We start from the raw sequence: 12450 nt of genomic DNA on the forward strand, positions 1-12450 counted from the left end.
CAAAAAGAATCTTTTTTAGTATTTTAAATCTGATGGACCAAACACAACATCTGTGGGTCATATTTTGAATTACAGGTAAGTGGGTATAAAGGACATTATTAGGGTAATGGAAACATTTTAAAATGTATTGAAGATAATGTTTATGCAATTTAACTTGGTAAATTTACTAAAGATCATTCAATTGTATAGTTGAAATAGATGAATTATGTAAAATATGCCTCAATAAAGAATACAAAAAATTTTTGACCTGTAGGTTGTAGGCCTGCTGTGTATGGACTAGAATATTATTCCTAAGGTCTTTCCAGCCCTGCTTTTGGTGTTTAAAGGCACCAACCCTGCTGATAGCTGAGAATTGACAATATCAGTTTGTGAGAGAGGGAGTAAATCCTAGTAGTTACTATGTGGGCCATGGAGTCATTTGAGTTCAATTCTACCTTCCCCAATTACTAGCCATGTGACCTGAGGCAAGTTAACTCTCTAAGCTAGTTACCTTCTTGAGACTCAGTTTTTTCATCTCTACAATGGAATGGTAGAGAGAATAATAATACCTATATTCTGGTTTCAGTTCAGATCATATAACTTGCCTTAATAATAATACCTAGAAGATTAAATGAAATAACATGTAAAAACATCTGGCACAATAGAACTCTTCAAGTAAGAATACATTTATTATTAGGTGTTCTTGTCACAAAGCATATCTACCCATCTTGAGCCTGGACTGTGGGCCTCTCCTTTTCCTTCCTGGGAGATGGGCTATATACTGCTGTTGAGTGCAGTGCACTGAAAATACCATTGTTAATGCTCCATAATGCCTGGGGAAGGAGGGCTGTCTCTACATGTTGGAGGCTCACAGTGCTCACAAATTTTTAACCCACATTTTCAGCGTGAAGAGTTTAGATTCAGGACTTCCCAGGGCTTCCAGGAGCTGTGTGTGAGAGAGAGCAGGAGAGCAGGGATACTAAAGTAGTACCCATGGAGAAACTCAGGTTTAGGTTCCTTTTCCTCAGGAACTCAAGGAAGGTTGACTCTCATCTTTCTGTTCCTGTAGTTAAAGCCAGATTCATAGAATCAATTCTTATGAACGCTAGTATCCTTTGGAAGTCATACACCAGAGACATAGAGGTTGAATGATGGGGTGCCTGGGTGGCTCAGTCGGTTAAGTGTCTGACTTCTTCTCAGGTCATCATCTCATGGTTCATGGGTTTGAGCCCTGTGTTGGGCTCTGTGCTGACAGCTCAGAGCCTGGAGCCTGCTTCAGATTCTGTGTCTCCCTCTCTCTCTGCCCCTACACTGCTTGCCCTCTTTCTCTCAAACAAATAAACAAACAAAAAGAAGTTGAATGAGGATGCCATGACCCTCCACCCTCCGCATGCAGTTAGTTTCTCTGTCAGTGTCCAGCAGTGTGGACTGTGTGTCAAACCCGGCACCGACTTGGGGCACGCTGGAACTCTGGGATTCCAGGAGCTGTAAGGAAGCTTGCACTGGCCATCTCCATTTGTTTGATTTTGCCCTGCCTATCTCCACTCTACCCCAACAAATGTTGCTTCTGAAAGGGCCACTTTCTCAATGAAAGTGAATTCTAATCTACTTGCTTCAGACAGTTTTTAGAGATATTCTCAACTTATCATCTGAAAGGAAGGCATTTTGGCCATTACTAGGCCCTGGTCACTGCCCTGTAGACTCCTGTGCATAGAGGAGGCAAGGATCCACCAAGCAGAGCCCCTCCCACACCAAGAAACCTAGGAGGGGGCCATTCCCCATGCTACGCACAGGTGAACTGGGGGTGAAAACAGAGGGGCCTTTTGGAAGGACAGCATGGGGTTCAGGAGAAGCGAGGAGACCCCGCTTGCACTCCCAGGCTAATCTGGACCCCTGGGACCAGAAACACGAGGGAAGAGAAACACAAGTCAGGCTAGGCGGTTCTAGCCCTCAGTTCCTTGTGTTCTCTGTCCTCTCTGCCTCGCTCTGATTGCTTGTCTTTGTCTAATTCTACAGGCTCCTCCTACTGCCCACATCCTGTCAACTGATGCCCTGTTTGGTCAATAAGTAGCCACGGGCTTCCTAAACAAATAAGGGCATAATTACCAGCAACTCAGAGGACTGAGGGACTTGGGGTGCAGTGGGAACAGGGCACAGGTGTGAGCTTATTCAGCCTGTCCTATTGAAACTCACTGTCAGGCCTGTGTGCATAGGTGGGGTGGGGACCCCCTTTCTCATATGCTTTCACAGGGGCAAAGTCACGCAGACAAAGCTTTCAGCTCATATTTGGTGTTAGGTGGAGGGGGGGTGGGGGAGACAATGGTGAGCAGAGCAAGACCCACACTTGGCTTGTGATTTTAGAAACTTGAAACTGCAGATCTTGAGTCATCCATGTAATCAAGGCTTTCTAACTGGCTTTTACTGTTTTTTTTTTTTTTTTTTTGAGGGAGGGGGAGGGGGAGAGAGGGAGAGAAAGAATCCCAAGCAGTCTCCCCCACAGTCAGCTTGGAGCCTGACTCAGGGCTTGATCTCATGACTATGAGACCATGACCTGAGCAAAACCAAGAGTCGATGCTTAACTTGACAGAGCCACCCAGGGACCCCAAGGCTCTTACTGTTCTGAGCAGCAAAATCTGTAGCATGAACAATGGCTCAGACTAATGAATGCTTCAGTCTGAGTAATTGAGCTGTTCTCGCTCCACTGCCCCATAGATCCTCCTTATTCTGAAGCACTGTGTGATTGAGAACTCAGTTATATATTGCCTGGTGGTGTTCCTGTTGTATCATAGGAGTTCGTCCAGCTGCCCCAGCAAGAATTACAAGCTTTTTCAAGACTGGGATCCAGCATGTGTGATACTACTTTAACCTCCACCACTCAATAAATCCTCCTTGATTATATCAGACAATACCTGCATTGCAGTGGAGGCCTTGGCTTTCAGCTTTTATGGCTTTACTTTCACAATTCTTAGCACAGAGAGGCACTCAATTAATAGTTCCTAGATGCAGAGTGATTTTTTTTTCATTAACAAGGGACAAGAATGACCTTTCTGATATTTTGCAGGGGGTGCTTAAATCTAAACTTGTTCTGCTGATTCTAACACAGCCCTGCCTTCTCTTCATGGTTGCTTCAGTTAGTAAGCTGGATTGATATTAGGGACACCTGGGTGGCTCAATTGGTTGAGCATCCCACCTTTCCTCAGGTCATGATCTCACAGTTTATGAATTCCAGCCCCACATTGGGCTCGCTGCTGTCAGCCTGTCAGAGCAGAGCCCGCTTCGGATCCTCTGTCCTCCTCTCTCTGCTTGCGCTCTCCCAAAAATAAATAAATATTTTTTTTAAAAAAAAGGAAGAAAAAAGATGGGTTGATGCTATTTATTTCTTAGTAGTGTTCTGGGATGAACTGTGTCCCTCCAAAATTCATACATTGATGAAAACAGGGTCCTTTAAAGAAGTTAAAATGGGGCTATAAGTGTGGGCCCTAATCCAGTCTGACTGGTGTCCTTCTAAGAAGAGGAAATTTGGCCACACAGAGGGACACCAGGTGTGCACACACACAGAGGAAAGGCCATGTGAGGACACAGTGAGAAGGTGGCCACCTGCAAGCCAAGGAGAGAGGCCTCAGAAGGAACCCAATTGGCTGACACTTTGATCTTGGACTTGTAGCCCCCAGAATTGTGAGTAAATAAATTTCTGTTGTTTAAGGCACGCAGTCTGTGGTATTTTGTTATTTTGTCATGGCAATTATAACAAAGCAATACAGATAGAGATGTTGAGACCAACCTCCCCACCCCAGAAGGGAAGTATCTTCTGTCACAGATGAAGGGCTCAAGCTTTCTGGAAACCCCCCAAGTTACGTATCACACTTGGGGGAGTTCCCGCAGGGATACTACAGTCCAGCTGTGTGTCTCAGTGCAACTGTGTCTAGGCTTACTCTTTCTGATACTCCCTACAAACCGAACAAATAGGGTCCCTGTCTCCATCACCAATTCTTTTCCTGATCCTGACCTGTCCAAGCTCTTCCCCCACTCTCACATTCTGCCCCACATCATGCAAGCACCCCTGTGACATGGGTCACCTTACATTGTAAGGAAGTAAGGAGCTCAAGCTGCCCGCAGTTGAGGTGACTCCTAAAAACATTCTTCCAGGGCTTGGTTCTCTTTGCACAGGTGACTGCACTAGGCAGTCCATCCACGGCTGTGCAGTTTAAGCTGTTGCCACCAGCAGTGTAGGGGGAGGGACAGAGACAGGCTGAGCTAGGCACCAGAAGAAGCTGCATGTAGGGCTGGGCATATGGAAATGTGAGTCTGAACAATTCATTGGGAAAGACAGGCTACACATAAATGGGCAGAAGACCAAAAGGCAACTAATGAGTGGAGTCCCAGTCAGGCCATTTGGACAATTGCCTGTTTGTTGAAGAGATCCAACAAGAGATCCACCCGTGGGCCTCAGGGGTGGTGGATAGGCAGACTCTCCTCCCATGTTAGCCCCCAGAGTTCTTTCTTGTGTGCCTGTCAGACTACTCTGTCCCTTAGGCACTTTCTCTCCTGAGTTCCTACCTCCCAAGTCTGCTGTGGAGTGTCATTTGCCAACTTTTGCCCAACCACACAGGACGGGAGCTAAGTGCACAAACTCCTTTCAGATTGTAAAAAACATTTTGTAGTTAATAATTGCAAGCACTTCTTGGTTTACTTAGGCATGCCTTATTTATATTCTGGAATAGTGTTTTCTGGTATGTTTTTAACTGATATAAAACAGCACTTTTGAGGATATTACAGACTACACGGTGCCCACGGTTGCCCACTCACAGTGTGTTGTCGGGGCAGCACCTGCCGGTATTGAGTCAGAGTTGACCCTCTGTGAAAGGGCGTCCTGCCACTTCCTGTTTGTCCCTGCCAAGTTTTCCTAACCTAGCTGTTTGTGCTTATCTAACACAGCAAACTTTCTGTTGTTAAGCCCTTGAGAATTAGTGGACACTTGGAGATGTGCTATGATGAATCTGGGAACCTCCCCACCTTCTGAAATGCCTCTAATCTCTCTATGAACTCTGCCACTCATCCCAGTCATTTACAGGAAGATGGGATTGTAAGGCTAGGACACATGACAGTTCTCAGACTTGAGTGAGCATCAGAATCACCTGGGGCACTTGTTAAAGCACAGAAACCTGGGCACCACCCCCAGGGGTTCTGGTCAGTAGATCCAGGAAAACTCTGAGGTTTTGCATTTCTAGCTAGTTTATAAGTGATGATGATGATTGTAGCCCAGGACCCAAACTTCAAGAACCCTAGGCTAGAATAATGGACTATGATATCTCTTTGTAACTAAGTATTTGATTTTTCCATGCTTTCTGGAACACTCTCTTGAGACTGTAAGGAAAGTCTGGATTAGAGTCCTGAACAGGAATTGACAAAATAGAACCAATGGTGAATCTTTGGACCTAGCTTGCCCTAAAATGTAGATGGGACTGAGCCTTTCATAAGGCTCTCTCTTTTTTTTTTTTTAAATACCTGTAAAGATACATTTATTTATTTATTTATTTATTTTGAGAGAGAGAGCATAAGTGGGAGAGGGGCAGAGAGAGGGAGAGAGAGAACAGGCTCCAAGCTGTCATTACTGAGCCCAACGTGGGGCTTGATCTCTCGAACCATGAGATCATGACCTGAACCAAAATCAAGAGTCAGACTCTTAACCACTGAGCCACCCAGTCACCCTTCTCAAGCCTCTTCTTGACTCATGCTCTAAATTTCATTCAAGGAGGAAAAATTACAAAGAAGGAAGAGATTTTCTGAGCACCAATGAAAAAACATTATTTAAAAAAAATATTGAATAGACAATTTTTTATTGTTGTTGCTGATGCAACAAATTACCACAAACATAGCAACCTAAGAGAGCACACATTATTTTCTCACAATTTCTGTGGGTCAGAAGTCCAGGTGGGCTCAGCAGAGTCCTCTGTTTAAAGTCTCCCAAGCCCCCAATCAAGGTGCTGGTGGGGCTGCGCTCCTCACTGGGGGCTCAGGGGAATAGTTGGCTTCTAAACTTGTCCACACTAGGGCACCTGGCTGGGTCAGTGAGGCGAAGAGCTTACTTTAAAAAACAAATAACATTTTAAAAATTTAAAAATCAATTAATAGGGGTGCCCGCCTGGGTGGCTCAGTCGGTTAAGCATCAACTCTTGATCTTGGCTTGGGCCATGATCTTTGGCTCATGAGTTCCAGGCTCACTTTGGGCTCTGCGCTGTGTGGAGCCTGCTTGGGATTCTGCCTCTTCCTTTCTCTGCCCCTCCCCCATGCATACGTGTGCTCTCTCTCTGAAAATAAATAAATAAACTTAAAAAATAAATTAAAAATAAATACATAAATAAACAAACTCATTCACATTGTAATTTGGAGTCAGTTCCTTGAGGTTGCAGGACTGAAGTCCCTGTTTCCTTGCTGGCTATCAGCCAGAGGACAGTTTCTGAGGGGTGACTGCTTTCTTTCCCAGGCTTTCCATGTAGCCCCCTGAGTCTTTCCCAAACTTCCAATCTCTCTGCCTCCTTCTGCTGAATCTCTCTGACTTCAACCAGAGAAAGCTCTCCACTTGTGAGGGCTTAGGTGATCAGATTGGGCCCACCCAGATAATTTCCCCATTTTAACATCCGTGACCTAAATGACCTAAAACGTAGCATATTCACATGGCCTGAGGATTAGGGCATCTTTAGGAGGTTGTTCTGCCTACCACAAATAAGTGACATGGTTGAAAAAATCAGAATAGCATAAACTGTTTACAGAAAAAAAATCTCACTCCCACATCCTGTTCTACTCCCTGATTCGTCACCCAAACTACCAGCTGGCCACGCTGATCAGTTTCTTGTGTATTCTTCCAGAGTCGCTTTTTGCAAACACAGTAATGAATATATATTATTCTTTCTTCTCCTTGCTTATATTGAAGGTGGCACATTGTACACGCTTCACACTTTGGCACTGTGCTTTTTTTTTTTTTAACTTAAATGTAGTTTGGAGATATTTTTCTTGTAGTGCATAGTGAAAAAAGTTCTTCATCTTTTATTTATTTATTTATTTATTTATTTATTGAGAGAGAGAGAGAAAGAGTATGCTCAAGCAGAGGAGGGGCAGAGGGAAAGGGAGGAGAATCTTTTTTTTTTAAGTTTCTTTATTTGTTTTGAGAGAGAGAGATTATAAGTGGGGGAGGGGCAAAGAGAGAGGGAGAGAGAGACTCCCAAGGAGGCTCAACGCTGTCAGCACAAAGTGCTACTTGGGGCTTAATCTCATGAACTGTCACATCATGACCTGAGCTGAAATCAAGAGTCAGATGCTTAACTGACTGAGTCACCCAGGTGACCCTTCATCTATCATTATAAAACATAATTCTCCATAAGTGGATACTATAATTTACTTAACCCATCTCTTACTGATGGACTGCTGGTCTGTTTCCAAAATTCTGTTACAGTCAATAGCTGTCAGTGACTCCATATAGATAAATGTCGTTCTTGCATGGGACCACTGATTTCTTTTTATTTTATTTTATTTTTAAAGTTTATTATTATTATTTTTTAAGATTTTATTTTTAAGTACTCGCTACACCCCACATGGGGCTTGAGCCACAATCCTGAGATCAAGAGTCATGTGTGCTCTACCAAGCCAGCCAGGTGCCCCTCTCTCCCTCTATTTTTTTTTTTTTTTTTTTTAGTGTTCAAACATTTCTAAGGCTAGTGACAAGTTGGCTTGGTCACAGTCTCATAGGTACCCAGCTTGTCCGCAGGCAGTAGCCCAGGAAATGGAAGCTTTTGCTTAAATTTGTGAATCTGAATCCTTGCTGGACCTGGAGATAGTCTCAGCTCCTCCAAAAGCATTTCCAGCATTTCTGTAGGGCCTCTGACCATACTGTCCCTCCACGGGCCTGCCATACTGCACACTGCCAAGGGGCGCCTTTAATCTCAAATTGACATTGATCTGAATGACATCCCCTGAGGTTGTGCCTCCAGAAAGTATACGGTGCCACCCTGTCTCCAACTCACTCTGTGCCAACCTGTCTAGAAGGAAATTCTGGAGCACCTGGCTGGCTCAGTCAGTGGAGCATGTGACTCTTGATCTAGGGGTCGTGAGTTCGAGCCCCACATTGGATGTAAAGATTACTTAAAAATAAAGTCATTAGGGGTGCCTGGGTGGCTCAGTCAGTTGAGCGTCCAACTTCGGCTCAGATCATGATCTCATGGTCCATGAGTTCCAGCCCCGCGTCGGGCTCTGTGCTGACAGCTCAGAGCCTGGACCCTGTTTCAGATTCTGTGTCTCCCTCTCTCTCTGCCCCTCCCCCCTTCATGCTCTGTCTCTCTCTGTCTCAAAAAATAAATAAATAAATAAATAAACATTTAAAAAAATTAAAAAAAATAAAAATAAAAAAATAAAAATAAAGTCATTGAAAAAAAGAAAAAAGAAGGAAATTCCATTTCAGGTTCTCAGTTATTACTCCCTTCTGACCTGGATGGTGTTCAAGCTCTGACTCAAAACAGTCACTTCTTTTGAGCCTTTGGGAGTTCTCTGGCTTCCCTGGCAACTTCTGCTTCTTTCATGAGTTTTGTCCAGTTGTTTGGATTCATCTTCACCTGAAACAGTAAACCCAGTTCACAGCAGGGCTTGGACACTCAAGGCACACACTATCTCTCTCCTACCTGCTCAATCCCCCATCACCCTGAGCACAAGTCTGCTCCCTCCCATTCGGTCCTGTGGGGGCCTCAACTTCCAGCTTCAGTAAGAGATGGAAGTGACTGAAGTATCCGGAAGAGCTCCTCAGGGGGCCTGCTCTGCTCACCCATTCAAACTCACTCTGGTGACTCACCAGGCCAGGATGAATCCCCTACAACACTCTGCAAGTCACTGTCACCGCTATCACACTGCCAATCACTCCCAGGGGGAGGTTACTGCCCGTTCGGTATCTGACAGTCATCCATGCAGGAAAGGAGGGCTGCTCCCTAAGCCAGGTTCAGGTACTGTGGAAAAGCAGACCAAGAAACAAACGCAGGACCTGGACCCTGGGAAGACCAGAAAAGGACAAGCAGTGAGATGGATGCAAATCTGTTTTGAATCCATTGGAATGGATTTCCTTGTAATGGCTCAGTGCACCATAAGGGGCAGGGCTTCTAGATGGAGGTGAATATACACTGTTTCCTCTCTGCATCACACCATTTTCTTTACTTACTTTGCTTTGCTGCCACTCAGCCTCCATCCTTCTTTCAGTCCCTTAAACTTTCTACCTCAGGACCTTTGCTCTTCTCTAGGCCTGGAATGCTTCTTCCTCTGGCTAACTTCTATCCATCCTTCAGATTTATCTGAGATGTCCTTTCCTGTGAGGAACTGTTTTGTACCCCCTCCTCTGGGTTGGGTCTCCCTTCTATGCAATTCTTATCCTTTCATACCCTAAATGTAATTATTATCACATGTAGAATTAGCTGATCATTTCTTCACGTTCTGTCTCTCTCAATTGCAATGTATTGCCTGCCATACGGCTGACCTCAGCAAATATTTGGTGAATGGATGAGAAGGAAAACAGAAGCAAATAATTAATCATTCCTTCATCAGTGATCACTTAATGAATGCCAGGCACTGGGAATATCAAAATAAAATTCAACGTAGTCCCACATTCAAGTAATCCACAGCTGAGCACGCTCCTGGAAAGAAGAGTTAGAGTTGAGCAGGAGGGGAGGGGGGAGAGGGGGGTGCTGCAGGAGAGGAAGTGTGGGCCACTAAGGCAGGGCGCTCTCCATTTGCTCTGAGTTCTTGCCTCTGGTTTCTGAGATAGCACCTTCCTGGCCTATTTTTTGCCCCAGATGACTACTCAGATTTCTGGTGGAAGTGAAAGTCTTGTTACCCTTAGTTACTGACCCCAGGAATCTGGTCCTCTTTCTACATGCTGGCTTGCCCCCAGAATTTCTTATCTAGTCTCCCAGGTTATTGCATCCCCTTTTTCTTCTCCGCCCTGGTGGGGTTTTTATTATGCACTGGAGCCCACCCAGGTGGCCCCTTCCCTCCAGCCTGAGTCAGCTCATCACCCTGACAAAAACTGCATTTAAACATACATTATTGCATCTGCATATAAAAGGTAATCCTTTTGGCCCCTGGGCAGTTTGTTTCTTATATTACACCTTTAAAAATATTTAAGGCCCTTGTATTTGCATTTTAACACAGACTCCCCAGGTTCCAGGTTTGGAGGTGGAGTCACCCCAAATCTCTCCATTTGCGTTGGGGGTAAGGAAATGTTGCCTAGGTGGTTGCTCTGACACACTTCTAGAACAATTCATGATGCAAATTGATATTCTTGGTTAGTTGGGGGTGGTGAGGGGAGGCACACAGGCACACACACCCTCCCACGCCCTGATCTTGAGCCCACAGGGACTGACCCTATCCTAGACATCAGCACGTCTGAAAAGTAGCTCATACTTGTGGAGGTATTCTTAGCCCTATTTGGGGAATGTTTTGAAGACAGAGATGGCGCTGTTGTCCGTGCTGACCCACCTCCTCCACCTGAACTGGTATCTGGGGTAATTTACCCTTAGCTTGGAACTTCTGGTGTATCACTGTCCACAGATTATTTCCTCCAGTGATGGGAGCACCTGAGTGGCTCAGCTGGTTAAGTGTCTGACTTCAGCTCAGGTCATGATCTCACAGTTTGTGAGTTCGAGCCCCATGTTGGGCTCTGGGCTGACGGCTCAGAGCCTGGAGCCTGCTTCAGATTCTGTCTCTCTCTCTGCCCCTCCCCCGCTCATGTTCTGTCTCTCTCTCTCTCTCAAAAATAAATAAATATATATATTTAATATTATTTCCTTCCAGTGGACCTCAGTTTCTCTCCATAAAACAGAGCTGCAAGCACATTTTCATCAGCATCTGGAGAGGGGAGTAAAGAGAGGGTGTGGCCTCAGGAGACAGATGCCCACACCTCATAGCTGGTTCCCTGGGCTCAGCCTGTGCCATCCGTGTCTCTCCTTAGGGGAAGCTGCAGACATGGAGACAGCTAGCGGCACTGCTTTGAGCTCTGGGAGCAAAGGAACCAGGCATTGCCTTCTGAGCTGCAGTGCCTCATTGGAAGCACTGTTTTGAAAGAGTCTCCATGGTTGGTGATGAGAGCACAGGAGTTCATCTCAGTGAGCAGTGGAGAGGACCTGATTCTGTTTGAGGGAGGAGGATGGAGTGATGGGAGCAGAGGAGAGCGAGTATTTTTCTCCTGTTCTCTCTACTTTTCCTTTCTCTTCTCTCCAGTTCATCAACTATCAGGCACCATTTAAGTGTGCCTCAAAATAAACCTTCATACTTGGAACTCTTCTCAGCTTGCCTTTGCTGACCCCCATCCTGGGTAAAATGTCACTGAGGAGTGGAAGAGTCTGGATGGGCCCTGTGTAGCGGGAGGAGGAAAGCACAAGTTCCTGTCATTTCCTCCTCTGGTGTCTCCCTCCTCCTTCCTCTGGATGTTGCTCAAGGTCATGTCAAATCTCACCTCCTTTATGAGGCTGTCACCAACTCCCCTCCCTGACCCCCAAAGAATTTGGGTCTTTTCTGTGTGTAGATAATGCCATATATTGCAATTTAACTTTTCCATATGGACCCGTCTCCTAAAATGCAGTGGTTTTTAGATCTGGCTGCACATGAGAATCACTAGGGAAGCTTTTAAAAAAATACCAGTACCCAAGACCCAAGCCCAGGGACTATGATTTAATTGGTCTGGGGTGGGGCTTAGATGTGTGTGGCTTATAAAAGTTTCCCAGGTAATTCTAAAGTGTAGTCAAGGTTGAGAGTGGAGAGCTGGGACCAACATTCTTATGTCTGCATGAATGGAAGAATTGACCATAGGATCCTATGGAAAGCAAGTGTCCTGAGAGCCAATACTGGCCCCTGAGTAGTCATGGGAAGGAAAGGCAAATAGAAGTGTCCAGTAAGAAGGTGGTGAGGGCTTGTGCAGTGGGCACTGTCAACTCATTCTCCAGAGGTGTGATGTACACATGGCCTCCTGGCCCCTCTTGGTGAAGGAGACTGAGGTACATATGGAGTCCTTGCTCCAGAACCCCTCTTCCCTCTAGTGATCTTGTATGCTTTATTTTTCACACACTTTCTGTTTTCCTCCCCTAGAGGGCCTTAAGCACAGGGCAGGTGCAGTGGTCCTGGCCCAGTCCCTTACTATGTGACCTGGATGGAGTTTATTGACTTCCCTGGACTTCAGGTTCCTCACCTGCCCACTGGGGATAAACGGCTTACCTCCTGAGGTTACCATGAGCATTACATGGAACAATCCCTGTCCTGGGCTGAGCCCATGGTACAGGCTCAGTGGAGAGCTATTTTTACCTGGTCCCACCTCTTGGTAGCTGCAGAACTGACGAGATGCGCTGGCAGTTGAAGCCTTGGGGCCCCAGTGGCCACACCTTGTACAATAGAAACAATAGTATGTCCTTCAGATTTGGAAGGTAAAGGGCAGAGCAAAAAAGAGGC

Source organism: Panthera tigris, chromosome B4, assembly GCF_018350195.1.
Source record: "Panthera tigris isolate Pti1 chromosome B4, P.tigris_Pti1_mat1.1, whole genome shotgun sequence".
In the NCBI taxonomy this organism is placed as follows: Eukaryota; Metazoa; Chordata; class Mammalia; order Carnivora; family Felidae; genus Panthera; species Panthera tigris.